Source organism: Tiliqua scincoides, chromosome 2, assembly GCF_035046505.1.
Source record: "Tiliqua scincoides isolate rTilSci1 chromosome 2, rTilSci1.hap2, whole genome shotgun sequence".
NCBI lineage: Eukaryota > Metazoa > Chordata > Lepidosauria > Squamata > Scincidae > Tiliqua > Tiliqua scincoides.
The window spans coordinates 126,029,104-126,046,116 of record NC_089822.1 but is presented as its reverse complement, the minus strand read 5'-3'; positions in this window follow the sequence as shown (position 1 = coordinate 126,046,116).

Sequence of the window (17,013 nt, the reverse complement as noted above, 5' to 3'; positions counted from 1 at the left end):
GGGGGCAGAGGCTTTCCATCTCAGTAGAGATGCACCCTGACTTACTTGGTCTCCTGAACATTCACAGTAATTACAACCCAAGACAGCAAATCTATTTTATGCCTTGTAATCCAGTCACCGCGTTGCCTTGACCCAGTATATCACCTCATGTTCTTTTCTCCCCCCCCCCTTCAGATGTATTTGAACTGAATGCAGCCTGCTTCAGGCTCCTCAATAGCGCAGGAATGCCTGGCAAGCAGGGACCAGAAGTCACAGCACATTTCAAGAGTTTAAAGCCACTAGGTTGTTTTCTGCTCCACAGTCCAGCTTCCATCTTGGCGGGCAGAAGGATGTCTTGCCCAAGTGAGCCTCTCCCAGCAGCAGAGCAGCGCTTAAGATCCAGCACCATCTATTATTAATCAGATCAAAGCGCCTGCTAATTAATCCTTTAGTCCCACCGGGCTCCAACAACTAATAACCCAAGAGGTTGACAAAACAGGAGCCCTCAGGGTCAGGAAAGGCAGGTTCCACTGGAAAAAAACACACAAGCCCACTGGGAGACAAATAGGGGCAGGACTAGACTGTGGTTGGATACAGAGTAAGAATGCTATGTTATTTGTACACTTTGGTGTGTATCAGAGCTGCAAGTGGCAATCAGGAAGAGCAGCAGGGAAAGATAGTGCTAGACACACAGATTCATTTGCCTTCCCCAGCACCAAAGCAAAGCACAGTACTAATTAAGGGACAGAGAACGCAATGAATGAAGTGCAACTGGACACAGCAGGATCTTCTAAGCTGGTCAGGAGTGAGTAAGTCAGAGAGAAATCTCTTCCTTTCCCCATATTGACAGTGAGCCTTTTCTAAGAACATAGTTGCTGCCCTGCTCACCTGCGGCTTCACTGGATCAGAAGGGGGCAGGGCCTGCCCTAGGAAAGCACTTGGGCAGAGCCAGAGGTTTATACACACCACTCCGCATGCTCAGGAACCTATGCTGAAGCCCCCACGGAATATGGATGGGGGCCACTTTGGGTGATGGTGGGGTGACTAGTGGCTGGTTGCCAGCTGCCCCACACAAGCAAAGGCGTCCCACTTGGGCCAGCTGGATATTTTCCCTCATGACCAGAACTAAGGGTCTCTTCAGGGAGGACACAGTCATGAACTTAGAAAGAAGCTGTTCAGTTCCACAGCAGGGCAACGGGGAGGTGAGCTCACATGTTTTCAGCATTTGCTAAGCCTCACATATGCCCTCATATTTGCCCCACCCCTGGAGGCGTAGCTGGAGGGGGCGGAGCACCCAGTCTGGCGGGGGCAAACGGCCCCTCCCTTTGGAGCCATTCCCGGCGGGGGGGGCAAAACGGAGCCATACAGCTACATTCTGAAGGACTAGGTGCACCGCCCCCCTCCAACTACGCCACCACTCACCCCTATGCTCTCTCATGCTCAGTGCCTGGCAAAAACCCCTGAAATGGAGAACCCACCACTTACTGGAACTGAGAAGCTCTCGATCAGACTGGAACATCCTGCCGTCAGAAAAGAAAAAAGGGAGAAATGTTTAGTAACCGCTTAGATTTGAACTGCACTCCCAGATGAATTCCCCTTCCCAGCACCCTCCCCCCCCAGCATTGAAATGCTAGGGAGAGCCCCAGCCTGCTGGCTGCCAAGGCAATAACACTGGAAGTGGTTTCTATAGCAACTGAGGGGACATCACTCAACCCAACAGAAAGCGACACAGAATGGAGGGGAGCCACTAGTCAGAACACTCTGCAGCCAAATTAGAGCCCAAACCTATGCCTGTCTACTCAGAAGTAAGTCCCATTATAGCAAGTGGAGCTTACTCCCAGGAAAACATGGATCGGATTGCAGCCTCAGTCTTTCCCAATCTTCCCTTCCAGAATTTTTTCCTCTAGCCTTTCAAATGCTTATGAGCAGAGTCAGGAGTCTGAATCTGGGTTAGGGGCTATGCACAAAGAAGGCATCCCCGGGAAGGGCAGGAGAAGAGCCCTGTCTGAAACCCTGGAGAGCAGCAATATAGAGCTTGATAAAACAGGGGCCTGACTCCATATAAAAAGGCAGCTCCCTAAAAATTACAAGCACTACTGAAAAATTGGAGGAAATGATCACATGGGATAAGTAAGCCCCAAAACCAAAGCAGTCTTACGAGTGTACCCCTGAAACACACAACCACATGACACAACTGTCCCTTCCAAGGCAGCTTTGTCCATGAAGTGATCCCTGCAATCCTAGCCCACTTCCCTGCAAAATTCCTAATCTACTGCTTCCTGTACACACAGTTCCACAACACACCTTTCTAGCACTTGCTCTTTGGTGTTGAGCATATAGATGTCCTCCATAGGCTCTTAACCCAGAGACAGACTGGGGTACTTTGGACTACAGCAGCTTACAAGCCCTTCCGTGTGACAGACAAGGACATTGTGGGGGGGGGGGGAGGCACTTTATAGAGCCACCTTGCTGAAGTCACATATAACTACCCAGAATATAGCTCTAAGGACACACCTACTACTGGCACTGTCCCAGCAAATCAAGGAAGCAGAAGAAAAAGTTGCAGAGCATTGTCTAGAAACACCACCTCTGGAGGCATGAAGGGGCCAGAAACAGCCACCAGACTGGACTGCAGAGCACATGGTGTGGGTTTCACGTGCACCTCCATAGGCAGCCAGCACTAAACCTACCTGCAGAAATGCACCCTGATGGAGACAGTTCATCCAAATGCCTCCCATGATTCGCAATTCAGCATTCTGACACACTACAGCAGTGTTTCTCAAACCGTGGGTCAGGACCCACTAGGTAAGTCATGAGCCAATTTCAGATGGGTCCCCATTCATTTCAATATTTTAATTTTAATATATTAGACTTGATGTTACCATGGTATGTGACTTCATCTGGGGAAATGTGACAGATCTATATTTTTAACAGGCTATTGTGTATATGCTTTTAACAATGGGACTTACTCCTGGGTAAGGGTGGGTAGGACTGCAGCCTAGAATTGTTAAAAATTTGCCTGCTTGATAATGTCATGACATCACTTCCGGTAGGCCCCGACAGATTCTAAAAAGTGGGTCCCAGTGCTAAATGTTTGAGAACCACTGCACTACAGGGAATAGGAATGCAAGCTATAGGAAGGCTCCTGCTGCATTCACTTTGAAAAGCCAGTGATGCAGACTGCACGCTCTGGCAGCAGTCCAGGTCACGCAAGATGGGTCAGCAGAAACTGAAGCACCCTCCCCCTTGCACAGTACAGATCAGATGCACTGAGAACAGCTCATTCAGGTTGCAATCCTAAACACACTTACCTAGGAGTAAGCACCATTGAACAAAATGGGTCTTACTTCTGAGTAAACATGTATAGCATAGTGCTGTCAATCTCCTATTTTTTAACTACAGTAACATATTTAGAGGTACCTTTACAAAACAGTTGGAAGGTAGAAGCAACTGGGGATGAGTGGATAAGGAACAGAGTGGGGTGGGGGGTCTCATGGAGGACATCAGTCAGAATTGGACCTCCTTCCTTTTCCAGAGAAGCAGGCTGAGACAAAGATAATCTTATACAATCTCCTAGGATTTAGGCAAAAGAGGGCAAAACCAGTGTTCCAGACTAGGGAGATGAAACATCTAAGCCCACTGCTATCCCCACTCCTTGCTTTCTGCTGTTATGACCAGGCTGGGCTATTAAGGGCAGCTGCTAAAGAAAGAGGGCAGGGATGGGAAGGAGCGAAGGAGAGAATGAATTCCAGTGTGCTTAAGCCTCCAAGGGTTATGCTCCTGGGGAAAGATAGATCCAGATGTTTGGGGTTTTGTTTTTTTCTCTCCCAAGCAACAGTGTGATGGGGGGGGGGGGAGAGATGTACAGTACTTATCTTTCAGCTCAATGCTATGCTTGTCTACTCCGAAATAAGCACCATTGAGTTCAGTGGGACTTCCTTTCTGGTAAGTGTGGTTCAGTGAAAGGATTACAGCCTTGCGGGGGGGGGGGGAGGCAGAAGGCGACAACGAGGGTAAAAGGTTAGGGAGATTCCAGAGACAGTAGATCATGGGGAGCTAGTTATTGGGGGTGGGGAGCACCGTGGTCTGGCGGCAGGTTTAGATGGGGGGGAGGGACAGGCTGTCCCCCGAAGAGTTCAGTTTACCTCTGATTGGGAGGGAGGCAGGGACAAAGTTGCAAGGTATGAGAAAGGATGGTGATTGCAAAGGGATGGGACGGCCATCAAGTGTCCCCCTGGTTGTCTAGGGACTGGTGGCTTGGGCAGCCCTCACAATCAGGGTCCACTATAGAGGAAGCCCCTTTATGTTACCTTTTTGGATGCTCCAGGCAACGTGTAGGAAACAGCAGCTCACCCTCCTCCAGACACCTTCTTCCCCACTAAGCCTCTGCACGGGAGACAAGGAACTGCTAAAGATGTATCCATTCTGGGCCAGCATGAGCGCGCCCATTGGCTGGGAGATTGCATGCCCTCTCTCGATTGGTGCGAGGGCTCCTCCCGCCCCTTCCCCGACAGAGGGGTAAGAGTTCTGCTTGTCTGGACGGAGGGACAATGAAAGGGCAAGGCTGGGAGACTGTTGCAATCAACTTCAGGGCAGTGGTTGCAGGTAGCCAAGCCAGGGGGAGGCAGCAGCAGGCATGGGCACGAGGCTTGAGAAGCTGAGCCAGGGAGCTTAACGGGAGTCTCAGGGCCCAGTCTCATCCCTGTGATCAGAATCGGAGTTCTCCTGCTCATGTGCAGAGTGCTTTTCCCTATACATGGGCGTGTCGCAGCGCACTTTGCACAGTTTGGGGCCGGGTTAGACTCCAGCCTGGTACTTCTGAGCAACCTTGAACTCTCCTGTTGAATCTCTGCCTGGAAAAGGGTGGAAGAGAGCAAGGAAAGCATCCTTCCCAGCTTTGTACTTGAAAAGAAACATCTGGCAAGGGGGGGGGAGTGGAAGCAAAACTGGGAAAAACCTAAATACAAGATCATCATCATCAACAACAGTATTTATATTTTGCTATTCAACGAAAAAGTTCACAAAAGTAGCCAAATATGCCTAAGATAAATTGATGTGATTTAACTATTTGATTAATAGCTAATAATTCCATGTTTAAAGGAAGAATAGTGAGAGGGGATTTCCAGAAAGCTGTGGTGCAAAGCTGGTTGTTGTTAACAAAGGTGTGCCCCTTTCTAGATTTTCCATTAGCACTACCTGTTTTTGTAACCAGAGTGTCCTATCTGGGTTAAACGGGAGCACGTTGCTAGTTAAATTTTTATCGCCATAGCTATAAAAAGCATATAGTGGAACCAGAAAAGGTGCGGAAGAGAGTGACCAAAATGATTAGTGGACGAGGAAAGGTTATGTTAGGGGCTGTTCAGTCTCTAACACTGGTTCCCAAGCTGTGGTCTGTGGATTGGAGGTGGTCCGCAAGACCCTGAGAAATGATCTGTAAGGCCTCAGGAGAAAAAATAACCTTTTATCACTTCCAGCATCTTGCTGAACAAGCACTCCCTCATGGACCACCAGATTGGGTGGAGACTATCCATAGCTGGCATTGAATGTGGTCCATGACTATTCTAATTTTTGCCTCAGTGGTCCATGGGCATCTAAAAGTTGGGAACCATTGGTCTAGAAAGAAAGGTTCTGGGGTGGTGGTGGTGGATGCGATTGAAGGCCCAGTCCTATCCAACTTTCCAGCACTGATGCAGCCATGGCAATGGGGTATGCACTGTATCCTGCAGTGTGGGGGCAGTCACAGAGACTTTCTCAAGGTAAGGGGTCATTTAAGATATATAAAGTTATGCATAGGATGGATACAGTGAAGTTCTTTTCTCTCTCACACAGCACCAGAATCAGGGAACATCCACGAAAATTGTCTGATGGGAGGGTTAGAACAAACAAAAGGAAATACAGTATTTCTTTAACCAGTGTGTGATTAATCTGTGGAACTCCTTGCTACAGGATGGTACCTGGCCAAGGTGCCTTTAAAGGGGGATTGGATGGATTTATGGAGGAAAAGTCCATCACTAGTTCCAAGGCATGATGACTATATGCATCTTGCGAGTTTTAGAGGTAACCCATCTCTGAATACCAGGTGCGAGGGAGTGGCAACAGGATATGGGTGTTTTGTTGTCTTGAGTCCTCTCTGAGGCACTTTTCCCTAGTACCATTTTCTTGTTGAAAGTCATTGTTCAGCTAAAACTATTTGCCCTAGAAGGAAAGCTGTTGTTGGTGCCAACAGCAGCCTGTGCATTTTCATTAAGAAAGTGGGGTGAGGGGGAAGAAGGGTTTACCTTTCTCCCCCAACTCTGCAGTTCCAAATCTGGATATGAGTAGCTGTGTGGTTTGTCCGCAGAGGAAGGGGGCAAGTGAATGGGCAGCAGTGAGAAGGTGACGATGGGGGTCCACGCAGGGAGGAGGTCATCTTTGTCCAATGTAAGTAGCAGGTTGCTGAAAGCCCTGCACAAGCCTCCCCCCCTCCATAGCACCCACCCCACTCCCAGATGGTGTATTGGGCATTACCACTGGTACAGAGCGTTCAGGGGTCAGCCTGACCAGATGAACCTTCTAATGGTCGTGAACTTTTGTCTGTGTCCAACTTGGTCAATGCTTGAAGTTACCCCAAACCTCACCTCTACACAAACGCTGGAGCTGGCAGGGTCAGGGTTGAATGAATGATGGATAGACTTTCCTGGGAAACAAGTATGTAAGGTTAAAAGGAGACTTTTCATGCTACCCCACCCTCTCTTATAGAGAAAGATCTGCTAAACCATCAGTGGAATACCTGTACAAAGCATCATTTCTTTCAGAAGCATCTATTTGTGTATTGTTTTTGCTTCCCAAAATAAGACATTGTTGAATGCTTGGAGTCAAGAATCATTTTGTATTAGCCTGCCTGCCCTGCACCCATAATCATTTCCCAGTTAACACAAGCAAATCCCCAGAACAGGAGTAAACACTGTCAGCAGTCCAAATGGGTACTTAATTACTCATATTTAAAACATACAATAGCCACCTTTTGGCCAAATGAAGGAAGCTCTGTACTCAAGTAAATGCCCTGAACTATCTGTCAAAAAACAAGAGAGCACAAATGAGTAGTTTAAGGCTCCAAGGTGTTTCGATCAGCTTTTCTCAAACTATGGGTCAGGACCCACTAGGTGAGTCGTGAACCAATTTCAGGTGGGTCGCATAACACCTAGCTCAGCCGCCATTGAAAATACAGAACTGAAAAAGCAGGGTACAGAGCTGCTGGGCAGGCTGCTGGTGGGAGACAGGCATGGTGCTTTGCCCTGTATAGGTGGGAAGATGGGACACTAGAAAGGGGGAAGGGCTATGTGGTTGTGGAAGGACTCAAGTCTGCATTCTGCTTTGACTTGTGAGCTGGAATGTTTGAATTTCGAGCTATGCAAAATAACAGCATGAGTGCGCTGTGTAATGGGTCCTTTGGTTGATCACGGCTTAGGTTTGATGCCTAACTGGATGATGTCACTTCAGTCCATGACATCATTTCCAGTGGGTCCTGACATTGTTATTCTAAAAAGTGGGACCTGCAAGGATGACCACCCATTATGCCCAGGTGCATGACAAAACAGCATGAATGAAGACTGCATCAACCTTCAATAATAATAATATTATAACAGGTATTTATATACAACCTTTCTTGGTCTTTATTCAAGACTTTATTCAAGGCGGTTTACATAGGCAAGCTATTTAAATCCCTGTAGGGTTTTTCACAACTGAAAGAAGGTTCTATCTTTCAAGAACCACAACATTCAGATGTTTCTTTCTTGATCTGGTCGCACATTCTGGCCTCCATCCTCCCACGCTCAGAGCAGATGGAATAGCTCGGCTTCAGCTTGTCAGCTGCTCCAAGGTCGCACGGTGCCGGTGGCCTCGAACTGGCGACCTTGTGGATGTTATCTTCAGGCAGACGGAGGCTCCTCCCTCTAGACCAGATCTCCTGCCCAAATGCACTTAAATTGCATTTAAGTCCTCAGAGGATGAGAGCCAACAAAGGTCTTGGAGCGCAGGCTTGTGGCAAGCCACACAGGGAGGCTGATGCCAACAGGATTGCCTTCATTCATGCTAAGGATGGGTAAATTTGAATATCTACTCTTACCTATTGAGCAAGTGGCTAGAGGGGTGTATATATCAAGGTGCCAAAGCAGCCCTATTTGGCTGTTAAAATACACATGGACACAGTTCACTCATGGGGGGGGGGAGGTTGCAAAAACAAGTCACATAGCCTATTGCACTCCTACACCTGTTCAGAGCTGTAACTACTTTTTGTTAAGAGTACATATTTGCCTAAGCTTGACTAAACAAGAGTGAGTGTTAACTCTCAGCTGACACGGATACACTTGTGTTAACCGGTAACTGCATTGCAAACAATTGCCCTCATATATAAAGCTGGATGGCCGAAGAGAAGGTTTATAGGTGCTCAACGGATACATTTCACTGACAGCCTAAGGCAGTGGTTCCCAACCTGGGCTATGTGTACCCCAAGGATACTAGCCAGGATCCTTATGGGTACTTGAAAAAATTGAATAATGATGGGAAAAGGCAGGTCTGTATTAGAATGCCTTACAAGGCTGGCAAGGCAGGAAGGCAGGCTGCCTACTGGCTGCAAAAGCCCCACCAACTGCTAGTTTTTGGTCATCAAATTGTGTGTTATCAAATATGGACCAGTAGTTGAAAACATATAAATTCAAAATAACAGCAACTATATTAATTACCGTATTTGCTGGCATATAAGATGACTGGGCATATAAGACGACCCCCCAACATTTCCACTCAAAATATAGAGTTTGTTATATACTCACCGTATAAGACTACCCCCTCTTCCGCACACCTTCCACACACCAAATAAAAGGTAAAAGAACATCAGATTTGATTTCAACATGTTAAATTTATCTTGATTTCAGTAAAGCGTTCAACAAGGTTCTCCATGACAACTTGATTAGCAAGCTAGTAAATTTTGGGCTAGAGATGATACAAACATTAGCTGGATATAAAATTGGTTGGACAACCATAGATTATCAATGGTTCCTCATCAACCTGGAGGACAGTTTTGACTAGAATACCTCAAGACTGTCTTGGGCCCAGTTTTCTTCAGAGTTTTTTATCAATGACTTGGATAAAGAGATAAAAGAAAGGCTTATCAAATATGCAGATGGCACTAAGCTGTGAGGAACATCGAACACTGCAGAAGACAGTAGTAGCATTCAGAAGAGAGAAGAGACTTTTAACTGTGCTTACGTATTGCAGTGGGATCTGCTTTCTTTTCCTAAGAGATAATTTAGAGACAATAGTATGTGGCAATACTTCCCAATCTTTTTAGTACTGTAATGTACTTTGTCAGCTGCATTGGCCATGTAGTACCCCAGAATGCCTTGCAGCACCACAACAGGTGCTAGCCCGCAACTTTTTTGCAACCCACTGCTGGCTCGTGAACCACAGTTTGGGAACTTTTGCTATTTGATATATTATGATTAAGGGTTTGAGAGGATGAACATATTCATCCCCCAATGGCCAGCCTGTTGGTACAATGCTATACATCTGAAACATCAGTCTGAGCAGCATAGGATATGCAAATACCTTAGGATGCCAGCACAATGCCAGCTATATCAGCCCAACTACAGTTCTGCCATTGTAGCTTCAATTTCAATGATGGACCATGGCAGGGAGAAACACCATGTTGATCATAAGCCTGGCAACCCTGACCCTACCATGTCATTAACCAAATTGGAACGGAGTCTGTGAGAGTATCCTGCTTACATACAAAGGAGAATGTACTGTATAGCACTCATTGTTTGATCATGCGGAAAGGCCCTGTCAAGTACTCAGCTTGCCAGCCCACACAGGTTGTTTAGTGATAGCTGTATGAAATATTTGTTCCTTTTTCAGACTAAGCTGGGACTTTGAGGCTTACAATGTAATAGAACAGCTCTCATCCAGTGCTAATTAAGAGGCATTTTGCATACACAGTGTGCTAGTAGTGATTGTCTGTGTCCCCAGCAATGGATTTGTTGCTAAGATTTAGCAAAGGGGAACGCATGGAACTGCACTGTACCTGGAAAAGAAAGTATCACCTGTCAGGGCAGGAGGAAATATTTGTGCTTCACAGTTCTTTCCAAAACAGAACGAAAAAGCTCAGTTCATCTCTGTGCCTGCCCCAGGCTGATGCAGTCCAAACATCAAACATCTTGCTAATATGAGGAGTATGGGCTTCCAAGGGGTACGCAAGTAAAAAACATTGCGAACTACCGGCCTAGGGGAAATAAATGTTTCCCCAAGCTCAGGGAATCAGATGGCACCAGGCCAGTCCCAAAGCAGCAGAACAGACTGGCGGAACCAGGAAATCAAATGAGTGTCAGAGAATCGGTCTGTGTTACACGTCAGTGGTTTGGAGAGCCACTCCCTGCCCTCCTACCTATTGCCCCTTAAACAAATGTCATTCCACCTAACATTCTGCATCTTGATAGCTGAAGTTTCCTAGACTGGGGCTGTGGCTGCATCAGTCCTATGTGGCCTACTTTGTGTTAACTAGCATGGCTGCAGTTCACTGAGATGCTTTGCACATGCCTGATCTTAGAAGCTAAGCAGGGTCAGGCCTGGTTAGTACTTGGATGGGAGACCTCCTGGGAATACCAGGTGCTGTAGGCTTATACCATAGTCTTTCGAGACTGAACGTTGCCAACCATTTAAATTGAAGCAGCAAAGGGAGATATTCTAATCTCTCAAGGTGTAGCTAACCAGTGTTTTTATGTTCCCAAGAATGCAGTTTTGCTCAAAAAAACTTAAGACACGCAGCAGTAAATCAAGGCTAGGTATTCCTCATTGAACATTTTTGGCAAGACTGAGCAAGAAGTGGGCTCTCCAGAAGTTGGCTACTCGTCCATCAGCATACACATGGTCAACTTCCTGCCCCTCATCTGTGATAGCCAATATGGAGATGATGGGAAAGGAATTGAGCTAGTGAGTCAAAGCTCAGCTGCTTCAAGGCGCAGAAACTGCAGTTTCTGAACTGTCTTCAAAGGCAGTCCCACACAGAGTGCAGTACAACATTCTAATCTTGATGTCAGCAAGACATGGATCACTGTGGCCAGATCTGCACAATCCCAGTACAACCACAGTTGTTGCACCAGCTGATGCTGGGCAAATGTCTCCTTGGCCATAGCCATCACCTGGGGATCCAGGAGCAGCTGTGAGACCAGGCAATCCACTGAGCTACAGACCTGCTCCTTCAGCAGGAGTGAAATCCCACTCAGAGCAGGAGAATACTCTCGCACCTGCATCATGGATTTCTGAACCAGAAGAAGCTTGTTCAGATCAGTGGTGGTCTGGAGGGGGTGGAGACGCAGGCACCATGCCTGCAGGCCGAGTTGGGGCGGCACTGCCTCTGTCCACCAAAGAGCCGCCTGCCACCTCTGTCTGCCCTCCGGAGCCATTCCAGGGGCAGACAAAGCACTGCGCTGCAACTCCTCAGCATTCCAAAAGCTTTTGGAGCCCCAAAGAGAGTTGCGCAAGGCTCCACAGCAGAGATAAGTATCCTGGGGGTGGTGTGATGCAGACCTGGCCCAACGGGGTGCTCTCCTCCTGTCCAGTCCCTGGCATAGGTCACCCACCAAGGTAACCAAAGCTGTTTCTGTACCAAAGCCTGGTCTGAAACCAGACTGAAAGAGATCTAGATAATCCACTTCATCTAAAGCCCTCTGGAGTTGAGATGCTACCACCCACTCAATTACCTTACTCAGAAACAGGAGGTTAGAGACTGGCTGGTAAATTATACAGCACAGTGGAGTCCATGGAGGGCTTTTTCAGAAGGGGACCAATCACCACCCACTTTAAAGCAAGCAGTAGCACCCCCTCTATCATCAGGGCGGAATTAACCACCCTCCTTGCGTACTTGGCCATCCCATCCTGGGCAGATCTAGTAAGCCAAGCTGGGCAAGGGTCTTGTAGGCAGGCAGATGGCCTTACATACCAAAGGAGTTTGTCCACATTCTCAGGCTTACAAGCTGAAAAGAATCCCACAAAACTGGACACCAAGGGGACATCATCAGATTGTGGCATCCATAATGAATGCAAGCAATTTCATCTGCAAAGTGCTTTGCAAACATGTTGCAGTGGGCTGCCATGTGTTCCTCTTGGTCTGTCGGACACCTATCCCAGGGGCCTCAGCATGAACACTGAAGTCCTGCAGCACTAATAGGCAGAGGGACAACAATGGCAACCCCAGAATCAACCCTGCCAGCTCACTCAGGGAGACTGTTGGGCTGCAAGGCTGGCAGTACACCCACAGAATCCCAATCCTGTCTGGCCCTTCCAACACAGCATGCAGTCACTTGAACCCAGTGGACTGCTAAATAGGGTACCTAGCAAGTAAGATTGTTTCCCAACAGGTCATTTCAACTCCCCATCCCTGCTGTAACACCTGGAAACCTAGAGGTCAAAGCTGGGAGAGACCTCCTGCCTCATCCAACCAGGTTTCTGTAACACACCAAGTTGATGTCCTCATCCAGGATTAGATCCTGGATGATATGGGTTTTATTATTCACTGACTTGGCATTCAGAAACAGCAGCTTCAGACTCAGGGAATCACTGCCAAGACCCCTAGCCATCCAAGAGTTGGGGGAAGGGCCAGAAGGGGGGACCATCTGTCTATGATGGACCCTCCTTCTCCTGGAACAGCATATCTGACCCCAACCACCATATCTTCCATGGCCCATCACTCTCTTGATAGTGGCACTGCTCCCCTCCCCTAGGAAAAATAACCCTTCAGCAACTATGTAACCCTGAAGTCATTGCAGCAAAAGTCATTCAACAGACTCCAGAACAAAGGATGTGAACAAAGGATGTCAGCAGGTTCATATGAGATTAGAATAAAACAGCAGCAATGCAGTAACTTAAGTGTTATATTCCTTCGACCTTATTGGATTGAACACGCAAGCTCAACTTAACTTTATGTGAAAAGAGCGGAAAGGGGGCCCCATCATTTGAAGGGAATTACAAAGCTTGGGCACCACTGGCAAAGAGGTCCTTTCCCAGGTCACCACATCTGACCTCTGGAGAATCAGGTCCATCTCCCATCAACGAGACCTCGACAAGCCAGCAGTTCAGCAGTGGACCCAGCGCTGGGCGAACTGGGCAAATGTCCTGGGTGCTGAAGCAGTGTGCCTCTAAAACCTCATGGGAACCCTCTCTGAGGCTCCCAAAGTGGTTAGAAACTGCACTTCCGAGTTTCCGGAAGTGCAGTTTAAGACCACAGGGAAGCCTCACAAGGCTTCCCCAGTCAGTTCTGAGATCACACAAGGCTTCAGAGGTGGGGGGCAGCTTCATGCGCAGGAGGGTGGCTTTCGTGGGGGGGGTGGCTTTGCGAACCTTTGCCCTGGGAATGGGGTGGGGGAGGTCCACCACTGCAGCTGTTTGTTTCCAGATGCAATTCCGAGAGAGCTGCAGTCTAGGAATTCATCTGTGACCCAAAGTGGTAAGTCTCGATTAACAAACTTGTAATTGCATTCCAGAGTGGTTGTCATTTCTTAACACTTTCCGAGACAGTGCCACACAAAGTCCGTTGCAGCAATCTAACCTGGAAGTTGCCAAAGCATCAATATAGTGGCGTGACCTATGCTCTATCACTGATTCCCGTCCCAGCTAAGATGAGTTTCAGAAACCATTGGAAATAAGGCATAGAGGGAAAGCTGTTGGAAGGAACAAACACCAGTTCTCACTCCTTATGCACTTCAATGCTAGTTTTGGATCCCAGTCAAGAATTCATGATAGCCGATAACTGCTTCCTGGAACAGCTCCCAGTAAAATTTACACAAGAGGTAGCCACCTGCAATTAATTCTAGAGAATCTGGTGCAAAAGTAAGATAAGCCCAAGTTTCCTGACCGGGAATCCAGTAACCCAGTTAACGTGTTTGTAAGAGGGATTATAAAATGTCATCCTATGAGCAAACAAGAAGTACAAAGGCATGCGCCATCAATAGCTAGTCATTCACCACCATGTTAGGGCTTGCTTTTCTAAGCTTTGCTTTATAAACATTCCTTACCAGTGCTGAAAAAAAAAAAAAAGAATTTGCCCCTGCTGTTTCTCTGTTGCAATCTGATAATGTGACATTCTGCAAATGCAGGGCAGGTGTTTTTCTATAGTTCCTATATATTTGTTTATTTTCCACATGTTTATACTGTCCCTCCTCCAAGGAGCTCAGGCTGACTTAGATGGTTCCTCCTTCTCTTTTGTCCTCACAATAGCCATGTGATCTAACCCAAAAGGTGCTCCCAAATTAGTCTAACAGCTTAGATCAGGGATGTCAAACTCATTGGCATACAGAGGGCAGACGTTAGTGCCTACTGAGGGCCAGAAGTAACATCATTAAGCAGATGACAGCCAGAAATAAGCACTTTGTTCTCACGCAGAAATTCATTAGCTGCAAATGGCAGAAGAGAAAATGTGCAAATCTAATTCATATTTCCAAGATGTGAGAGAGTCCAATTATCAAGCTGGGAGAGCCCAATTATAACAGGGGTTGGATAAACTGCTTCTGGAGGCAGCATTCGGCCCGTGGGCCTTATGTTTGACACCCCTGGCTTAGATCAACTATTTTCTGCCTTTTTCAACTTATGGCACTATTGAAAAGGCACTAAACTTGTCAAGGCACACCATCAGTTTTTTTAAGGATATATTTTATCATGTATAAAGCAACTGTTAAGCTATAGAAAGGAAATGGATTAGCACAAGCTTACACAGAACACACCCAATCCAAACAGCTGCCTGAAGAATGACTCAGGTTCCACCCTCCCTCAAACTCTCCCAATGGCTGTACTAATAAATGACTCCCCCCCAAACTCCCATGGCATAGCAATGTGTCATTGCACAGTGGTTGAAAATCACTGGTTAGCTCAACTACACACTGCAGCCCACACAGTGAATGGTAACTACTTGAAGGCAGAACTATACATAACGAAATTATCTGGTTACATATCTCCTCCATAAACTCCCAACCTAGTTCAGGTTATTCTTTGGGTGACGCTAAACGAAACCTCCAGTTGAATAAGCCTCTCTCCATCAGGAAGATAATCCTTTCCTTGATCATCACCCTCTACTGCACATAAACCGTTCTGTTCCCCCTTGGATAGAACTGTTTCGGGTAGAGCTAACCAGAATTGCATTAGTAGGTGCAGTTTTTTTTAATAGCCAAGTCACAAAATGTATTCAGCTGTCTTGTAAAATGGTATTTTGAAAAATTGATCTGTATTTTATCTCATAGAAAGATTTGCAGTTATATTAGTGGAAATTGTTGACTGGTGTGTTAGGCAGTGTTTCTCAAACTGTGGGTTGTGAGCCAATTTCAGGTGGGTCCCCATTCATTTCAATATTTTATTTTTAATATATTAGACTGGATGTTACCATGGTATGTGACTGCATTTAGGGAAATTTTACAGACCTGTACTTTTAACAAGCTGCTATGTATATTCTATTAACAATGACAGCCAATGGAACTTACTCCTGGGTAAGTGTGGGTAGGATTGTTAAAAATGGTCCTGTTTGATGATGTCACTTCCGGTCATGACATCACTTCCGGTGGGTCCTGACAGATTCTCATTCTAAAAAGTGGGTCCTGGTGCTAAATGTGAGAACCACTGTGTTAGAGAATTCTGCCTTGATAAGAAGTTTTTTTTTTTGGGGGGGGGGGGGGGAAGAAGCTACATGCCTTTATTATTGCAAATGAAATAGCACTAGCACCAGTAGAGCCTTGATGATCCAGAATGATCACCACCCCCAAACAGGGACTAATGTTTCTGACTCATCTTATTTCATGGTTACTGGGTGGCTGCTTCACACATTACAAAACATTATGAGTACTGCCAGACTGAATACATGAACTATGAAGAGATGCTGCATGTCCCCAAACACTTGTGAGCATGTCCCAGAAGCTGTTGGGTGTCCATTGTTTGCAGGCACTTACATTCTCCTCATATGTCAAAGAAGGGCTATAGTATTTATTTTAATCTCTTAGATTGACTACAAATGTACTCCTGATCAATCTGGCAATTGTATTAAAACTTTTTAAAAAGAAATCTTTATAAAGCCTGCAGGTGGCAAGGAAGCTCTTTGAGAAACATTTGTGCACTCTCACGCACATACAGGAATGCACTCTCAACGCCCAAGTGTCGCAAACTTAGGGGGGTTTGAGGTCCTCAGAGTTCTTGGTTCGCGAACCCTAAAGCCCTCAAGGCCCCCCTGTCCAGTAGTACTGCCACCACCCTGTATGTGCCAGTGCCTCAGTCCAGGGACACTGAGACCCTCTAGGCTCAACTCTATCCCTTGCAGGCACTGAGCTCTTTCTCCAATTAAAGCTTCAGTCCTCAAGTTACTAGACCTCAATGAGCACTTGGTAGCTTGCTGAATGGCTAGGCAAGATTCTGAAACTTTGTCCCCAACAGGCAATGAAACAACTTGGTAAAAGAGATTTTAGTTTATTAAGTACATAAGGTTACATAAGGCCAAAAATGCTAGAGGCATAAACATCTAGGAAACATCAGCAATAAAATAATAAAGCTAGTTGGCTATCTCTCTCTCTCACCTGGGTCAGTTACTCTTTTAGATCTCTTAGCTCCAGGCTACCTGTGAGGCCAGGTGCCCATGATGGACAATAGGGCTCTCAGTGTGCAGGATGTGCACCCACAACCTCTGCCCAAGAAGAACTGGCCACACCACTTGGGGCACTCATTAGTATACTTCTTATGCTAATAGTACTGAGGTGACTTCATACTTATTTAGACTGTCCAATCAGAAAAGTTTGAGGACAGAACCTTCTTGGAGTGGACCTAGTTGCTAGCTCCTCCTAGTTCTTACCCCTCCCCACTGGAGATCCATAGCTGCATTCCATTCTGCTTGATCAGGTGCCCCTCAGTCTACTGAGGTGTTAAACATTCCAATGGGTTGTAATTCTCGTTGTCTGTCCTTTCTGGCCAGCAAAGGAGAGACAACAATCTTTTTGTTTGTTTACTCACATTCTTGCAGCTAGGAACTGCTAGCCA